Here is an 8,749-nt window from a genome sequence, read left to right on the forward strand (position 1 = left end):
CCCAGCCTAGATAAGTTCTGAGAATAAGTGACAGTGGGTTTTCACACTCTGACTTATATGCCTTTTTAGCCTTTTTATGGCAATCGCTAACTGATTACCCTGAACTCAAGACATATTCTACAGTTTTACAATGTCTTGATACATTGGATTTCTGCAGCCTGAGGTTCTCATGCCCTTTTCACAGCCTATCTTTCATTGCTCTTTTCAAATGCCACGTTTCTCTGAAAGCACTCTCTTATCAGAAATTATTTGCCATCTTATGTCTGTTTCCCAGGACACAGCTTTTGTATTCATTTGCAAACACTATTAGATTATACTTTGTGTTATAACTTTCTGTGTATTCTTCACATTTCTGCTACTGGAATATACCTGTGAAATATGGCTTATGTAATATTTATCTCACAATTCCCTGTTTTTAGAACCTAGATATTGGTTATTATGTGTATTTAATAATGATTTTAGAAAATCCTCAATATTTTTTTCATTTAGGTAAGAGCATCTGTGCATTAAGTGAATAAATTCATATATTTTGGAGTCCTAAACATATATACAAATCTATTATTGTTTTATTGGGAGTTATCATATGAAAGTATATCAATTATTGTAAGAACAAAATAAGCATGTCTTGTACATTTTGTAAGTCAGTTCTGGAATTATCGGCTTGCAGAGTTGAAAGCTGGCTTAGTTGTTTCTGACTTCCCATCACCATCAATTATTTTCTTTCCCTTAATATGGTTTGAAAAACTCTAGTCTCATTCCACTGATATTAAAGAGATATCTTCTTCAATTTTTTAACAAGATAATAGAAGGGCATTTACTTGATGCACTTATGTTCTTACCTAAATGAAAAATAACCGAGGAGTTTTAAGCTGGAATATTAAAATATCTTTAAATATTTCTTCTGCCACAACCCAGAATCCGCAAGGAGCCTTGGTACATTGTTGGAGAATAACGTTTAGAAACCAAGGTATGGGCTGGGCTATGAACGCTCACATTACCGCTGGATGACATTGCTTCTGGGTGTTCTCAATACAGAGAGGTAATAGATGTATGTTTATTAATGCACACAAAAAATGTTTGTAATTTTGCATCTAACTGCAAATGTATATGTGTGTGCGTACACACACATATGTGTATATATGGTATACATATATATAATTTTTATATATGACACAAGTTTATAATATTAATAACTGAATTCCAATACAATATCACAGAGTTCGCTTTAGCCTTTTTCCCTTTTCTTACTTGTAAATTATTCAACATTAAGAAAACTAGGTCTTATTAGCTGTAATATATTATTTGTTTGGTTTGTTCTAGTATACATATAAAGCACTCTCAGAATTGCCAACCTATATTCCTGTGGGGAGCATTTTTATTGTATTTATATATAGTTTTTTTTTTTTTATCCTGACAGTATCCAGTCAAGTTATTATTTCCAAAGTTACTTAGAATAGTTCTGTTCTTCCCCCAATTTGTGTGTTAATAGAATATGTTTGTTAGTGTTTGTTTTCTATTTTTTTGTTTTCCTCATATTATAATTGATTTTAATTACTTTTTAGTTTTTCTTTGGGGTATGTGAAGGATATGTGAAATATTACTGTGGTCTAGCAGTCTGGCTATATAAACAATACACTCAAAGAAACATCACTTCCTCCTAAACTCTGCTATCTCATTAACGATACCTGCTGTGTTCATTCATTTTCTTCCTACTCACCACTGAGAATAAACTAAACCCTTTAACATCCAATTTATCCTTTTTTTAGTGCTAAAAAGTAAAAACATGCACACAATAAGATTCAAGTTTATTGAAAAACACAGAAGCCAACCTGAAGTAGCCTAACAATTTGAGCAAAAATGAATAAATATCAGAGTACTTGATTATAACCCACAAATCAAAAAACACATGTGTGTTTGTGTGTGTGTGTGTGTGTGTGTGTGTGGACTACAAAAGGAAAGACAATAACATTGCAGTGGAGAAACTGAGCAGGTCGACAACACCAGTAACAAGGCATAACATCATGTGCACTGTGATATGATACCTTGAGAATTCAACATTGGCTCTGTGACATTCTTGACAAAAATAAAGAGCAGCTTTCAGTCATGCAGAAGCATCAGACCTATCCAAATTGACGGACATTAGACAAAATACATGATCGATATATTTTGAAAGTGTCAAGATTATGAAAGACTAGGAAAGCCTGAAGAACTGTTTCCAGACTACAGGAGACTAGGGAGAATTAACTAGTAGAAATGCAGAATCCTGAACTTGATCCTGAACCAAAAAGAGACAAATAGTGGGAGAAAATGGTAAAATTTGAGCAAAATCTCTAGTTATATAGTATGCTACTAATGTTAATGGGTTTTGGTTCTGACTGCCTTGCTAAGGTTATATAAAATGGTAATAAAGCTGGGAGAAAAATCCACGAAAACTCTGTAGAATTCTGCAACTATTCTCCATGTCTAACTTTAGTTAAAGAAAAAAAAAAAACTTTAAAAAGATCTCTAAGTGTCTTTGGATTTGAATATTTTGTTAAAAATTATCAAAAGTGTGCTTAGCTTAAAATATCTTTCATGCCAAAATTTGGAGTAGATTCCTGCTCTCTTGATTCCAAGTTCAATAATCTTTCCAATACTCTATGTCCTTCCAAATCTTTTAATGATATTTTTACTCAAAGCACAATTGAGTTGATAATGCATTAAACCTGAAATCTATTGTTTGGTTATATGAAATATAAAACATTTTTTAGAAATCTGTGCATACCCCTATTCCTGGCTCTCCTAAAAATAACCTATAAGCTCATCCACTTAATTTTATGGTTACTCAATTAGTTATACTCTACAAAAGAGATGAGAAATCCAAGATTTATTTTTAAGATGGCAGTAGGTTGGCTTCTTTTATAGATCTTACAATTGGAGAACAGAGAAAAAGCATTTAGAATACTTTTATATTCGTTTTTCCTATCCTAAGCTTTTTCTTTAAATTTGTTATGCAAATTATCTCTGCAGTTCTATAATGCCCTTTCTGCTTCTTTAGTAGCACTAAAAATTATCTTTAATAAGACAAGATATATTTTTAAAATAGTTCCAGTAGAGAACAAATAGTAATTATCAATGTGTACAAGAAATGATATTTCTCCTTTCCCCCAAAATCAACATTGTCATTTCTAAAGTCTGATTAAAATAATACTTCCTGATGCTAGATTATTAAATAATACTATTAGGAATTACTGCTATGTCAGTTATTTTTATTTTATTGTATTGTATTTTCCAGCACCATACAGTTATCTGACTGGTAAATTGTTATTTAAATGCCACCAGTGACTATTTAAATATGCAGAAAATTAAGTTCCCAAACTTACAGGCTGAATTATACAAATGGTCCTGGAGTGCTATTGCTGATAGTATTGAGCAATTGAGGTTTCATAGCATTTAATAAAAATAGAACTATAAAACTGGCATGTACGTAAAAGTCGTTGGTAAAAAAAAGGAAACATTGTTATTTTGGAATATATTAGTAAAATGCAGATTTTATTAAATTGTCATTCCAGATTCTGAAATAATAAGCTGGCTGTGACACCATGACATGTTTCCCTGTCCCCATAAATTTAATTTATTTCTAAAATTCAAATTTATATCATTTTCTTACATCTTGCACTATGGCAATATTATTATTTAAATCATTAATTTTGCATAAGTTACATTTCTGTTTTTATTAGCTAATTCAGAAGATTACAATCATCATTTTAACTTGAAATTTGAAGTGCATTTATTTATAAGAAAGATCCTGGACAGAAACTCACAGAGACAAAGCCATTTAAACAGCACATTACTTTGAGAACCCTGCAGAGCTGAACTTGATAGGAGTTGCTGGTAATGCAAACCCTGGGGACATCCTTATTAGTCTGCCCACTGAGTGGACTGTGTGTGTGTGGTGTACTCCACGGGCTAGCAATAGCTCATAATTTAAAGCTGAAAGAAGAGTCACTCCAGACATTTAAAATGCAATCACCTACCTTTGCTGACATTTAAAATAAAATGAACAAGTGTAGTTCCTGAAATTAACTTGAGATTCTCCAAAGGGATCCATGAAGTTGTCATGTGGTTTTGTGTTCCCAAGTTTAAGTTCAGTATGAACCTTCAGGCCATGAGGTGGCGGGGAGGAGAACATACTATATTACCAAATGTTTATTAAGTTCTTGGTCTCTAGATGTAGAAAGTTAAAGGATTTCCTGCCTAAACTAAATGATTTCTGAAGATAAGTCATCCTCTAATAAAATAACTACCAAATGGCTGCTGCTGCTGATGGTGATGGCGAGAAAATATTTAAAACATAAATACCAAAAGAAATACAAATAGCAGAAGAGATCAATTAAGATAGAATATAGTTGTCTGTTCAAAACAGGTGGACTCTGAGGACTCCTGCTCTTATTTATGCTCTCAAATTTGTTTTTCTCCTCTCTTCGTCTGAGTTAGGATGTGTTAATAGTGCTTTAATGAAATCACTTCTACTAAGTTCCACTAACTAAAGAGAGAGCAAGGCCAAATTGAGCTTTCTTTCAATCTGTTCCTATTTGTTCTATAGATAGCAGAGTTTCTAAATTTAAAACGTCACATAGAATTTAAATTTATGGTGCTTTAGAGACCAATCCCAAATTCACTCACTATCTTTATTCTCTCAGTTGTTTCATTGGAGATCTTGGAAAGCATAAGTAAACCTAAGTTTTCCAGGTTACTATATTTCTTGAAAACCTATGCATTAAAGTTCCCCATCCTCCACAATGGAAGATTACTATAACATATTGTAAGTCTGAGAATCTCTTAAGATATAAATTACATAGGATCTTCCAGTCCGATTTGCACAAAATCGACATCTCTTAATCAATAACAATTAAGAAAAGTCTGACAATGGTGCCTGTATTAGTCTGTTCTCACGCTACTTATAAAGACATACCTGACACTGGGTAATTTATAAAGAAAAAGACATTTAATAGACCCACAGTTCCAAATAACTGGGGAGGCCTCAAAATCATGGTGGAAGGTGAAGGAGGAGCAAAGGCATGTCTTACGTGACAACAGGCAAGAGAGAGAGTGCAGGAGAACTGCCCTTTGTAAAACCATCAGATCTCATGAGACTTACTCACTATCATGAGAACAGCACAGGAAAAACTCACCCACATGATTCAATTACCTCCCACCAGCTCCCTTCCATGACATGTGGGGAGCTGTGATTCAAGAAGAGATTTGGGTGGGGACATCGCTAAACCATATCAGTGACATTAGAAGATGCATAAGGCAGAAACTCATTCACATTCCGGGTTTGTTTACAAGATATAGGCACAGAGACTGCTGGAATCAAATAAGCTTTTGTTCCCATATTGTTACAGGTTAATGTATTGCATAGCTGTGGAAACACAATTAGTTACCAGTGAACTATATGATACTTTTCTTTACCATTGAAGAAACATCTTGTGCATGTTTTCAAGCTTCACCTTCAAGTGAACCTAATATTTCAGTGTTGTTACCCCCAATTTCATGTTAGTCTTTGCATTCTTAAGCCTTAGTGAATTTAAAAGTTGATGAAAAAATAGCGTCATAAAAAGTTGGCTTTGCTTTAGTTTGTCATTATCAAAAATAAAATGTATTTAATATTAATTCCTTGTGGTTATGATGTGATAAACATGCACAATATTATGATTTCAATAGCTATATTTTTGAAAATTGACTATGCATCCAGAGCTGTGATAGATGTTTTACTTATATTATTTCATTGAGTCATCTCAGCAACTGTTTATCATTTTTGTGTTCGATGAAACACAAAATTGGATACAAATTGCCACACAGCTAGAAAAGGTGGGAGATTTGAAACCAAGTTTGATAGACTGATATCTCTGTGCATTTTAACATTTCATCATAGTTTACAAAATTATGAAAAATCAGATAAGCAATTAGATTGGCAGTCACAGTCCTTTTGATTCTCAAAGACACAAGGAAAACATTTATAGGTGAAGTGTGCACAAATTTTCCCCCTCAATTTTTAGGAAAACGTTCAGCATTTTACTTACAGTACTGCCTGCTGGACCTTTTATGCACAGCCTTGTGTTGATCGGCAGGTATAGGATTAAAGTGTTTTTTCTTCACAAGAAAATTGTAGTTTCTAGACTGATGTTTCCATATTTCTGCAGAAAGCCCATAGTGATCACAATTCATATTGCCTGACAAACTTGCAAAATTTCTCTAAAAGGAAAATTTGCCTTTACTTCTAGTTGAACATGAGATAAAACTATTATAAAAGATGTGGATTTTGGATGACTCTGAAGTTTGTATGACTGGTTTATAAAAAGGCTCTCTTTAGTTTTTCTCTACTTGGAAAATAGATGCTCCTTTGAGAAACTGACTCCATGTCTATCATTTTGTTATGATTCATTACCATTGTCATCCCTAACTGCACACAAAAGTGATGAAATTTAAAAGAATACATCAAGAACTACTTTGTCAAAAAGTCTCCCTACTTTCTGGCAATTTCTAAAATGGCAATTAAGAGACTAAATTGTTCTTTCTCCTACAATTATCATAAGGTTAAGATGTAGTAAGACTCCCAGTTAAGGGTAATTCTGTTTACATTGGAAACAACTATGACATTAACATGATATTTTTACCAGATTTTGTGTAATTCAGAGTTGCAGAAAATGGGTCTAAAAATGAATATATAATACCTAAATTTCATTTTACGAGCTTGTCAAGAAATGTCTCAACTTGACTTTAGGACCCATTCATGAAGGAGTACTACCAATTTGGATGGAGTGCATATTGAGGGAGAAAATCCTTGGAAAGTCAGATTCTGATTTAGATAATACATAGATTCTGATTTACTCTTTGAAGATCAAAGAATTGACATTCAGATATTGTGGGTTTGGCCTAGATGACCAGTGGAAGTGATAGTATTTTGATATCCAGAATGCAGGTCATCAGGAAGAACATGCCTTGGAGAGGTTCCATGTTTCACTTTAATTTAAAAATGAGTTTGAATGGATGGTTTAATACAGAAAATCTTCCTGTATGATTGAGAGACCCATAAACAAGAATCCAGTTTGTGGATATGAGGTTATATACGGTTCAGTGCCTTGTCTTGTGGAGGGGCATACTGCCTGATCCTTTCTGAATTGAAGGGAATACCCAGTTGTTTCTTATCAAAGTAGTGATCTCCGTAGAATTTCCATTCTTCCTAGTTTTCTATTCACCATCCCTTTTTACTAACAGGAACTTAAATTTTGTGTATAATGTATAATTATACATTCCCTGTTAGAAATCATTGTTTTACTTTGCTTTGCTTTATTTTGTTCTGTTGTTGTCTTTGATCATAATGTTGCTCTGAAGAAAATATCATATGCAGGCTGAGATTTTTTTTCTTCTAATTATTATTTTTTTGAGACAAGATCTCACTCTGTCACCCAAGATAGACTGCAGTGGGACAATCATAGCTATGCCCTCAAACTCCTAGGCTCAAATGATCCTCTCACCTCAGCCTCCCAACTAACTAGGACTCAGGTGTGAGTCCTAGTTTTTTTCTTTATTTGTAGAGATGGAGTCTTACTATGTTGCCCAGGTTGGTCTCAAACTTCTGATATCAAGCAATCCTCCTGCCTCAGCCTTTCAAAGAGCTAGTATTACAAGTGTGAGTCATTGCACCCTGTTAGGCTTAGTTTCCATGATTGGAAAAAAAAAAAAAGCCAAATAGAGGTTTACAGTTGCTTTTCACAGGCATGGTGGCATGCCTGTAATCCCAGCACTTTGGGAGGCTGAGGCAGTTGATCACCTGAGCTCAGGAGTTTCAGACCAGCCTGGGTAACATGACGAAAGCCCGTCTCTACAAAAAGGTACAAAAATTAGCCAGGCATGGTGGCATGCACCTGTGATCCCAGCTAATGTGGAGGCTAAGGTGAGAGGATGCTTTGAACTTGGAGGTCAGGTTGCAATGAGCAGTGATTGCACCATTGCACTCCATACTGGGCAACAGGGTGAGACCTGGTCCCCCTGCCCCAAAATAAAGTTGTGTTCACATTGGTTTACTATAGGACCAGCAAAAATGCAATTCAACATTTAAAAAATAAAAAGAGATAATTGAGTGGACCATATTCTACTACTTACTGTTTCTTCAGGTTTACTATCATTTTGGTCATGGACTAACATATCTACATTCTTTTGAGTTAGGGGCAAATATTTGTTCTGAGTTAGATCAATGCAATTTTCTTCTCCTAGAATTTAAATATAATATAAACTAATGGAAACTGATTCATTCTGGAGCTAATACTCTGATGTCCTGGAGACATTACCTTTTTGTTCATATTACATACTTATATCCTTCCATTCTGAAGACTACCTTACAGTCTTCATATTATTGTAACAACTTTTGGGTATTTATTGCTTAGATTGTTTTTGTTGATTGTAACACCAAAACCATCATAATCACTTCAATCCCATACACCAAATTGCTATTAATTTTGTATTTTCATTGTAAAGCTGGAACAGGATGATGTATTTAAATCTAAACTACCTCTGGGAAGGTATACTACCTCGGGATTTGTCAATTGTTCTTTGTTTACACCACATCCTAATTTCTCTGAATCAGTGATTGTCCCTTTGAAAATAATCTTTCCAGTAACAGACAAACAGAGAGCCAAATCAGGAATGATCTTCCATTCACAATTGCTTCAAAGAGAATAAAATACCTAGGAATCCAACTTACAAG

The sequence above is a fragment of the Colobus angolensis genome, unplaced genomic scaffold (assembly GCF_000951035.1).
Source record: "Colobus angolensis palliatus isolate OR3802 unplaced genomic scaffold, Cang.pa_1.0 Scaffold134, whole genome shotgun sequence".
NCBI lineage: Eukaryota > Metazoa > Chordata > Mammalia > Primates > Cercopithecidae > Colobus > Colobus angolensis.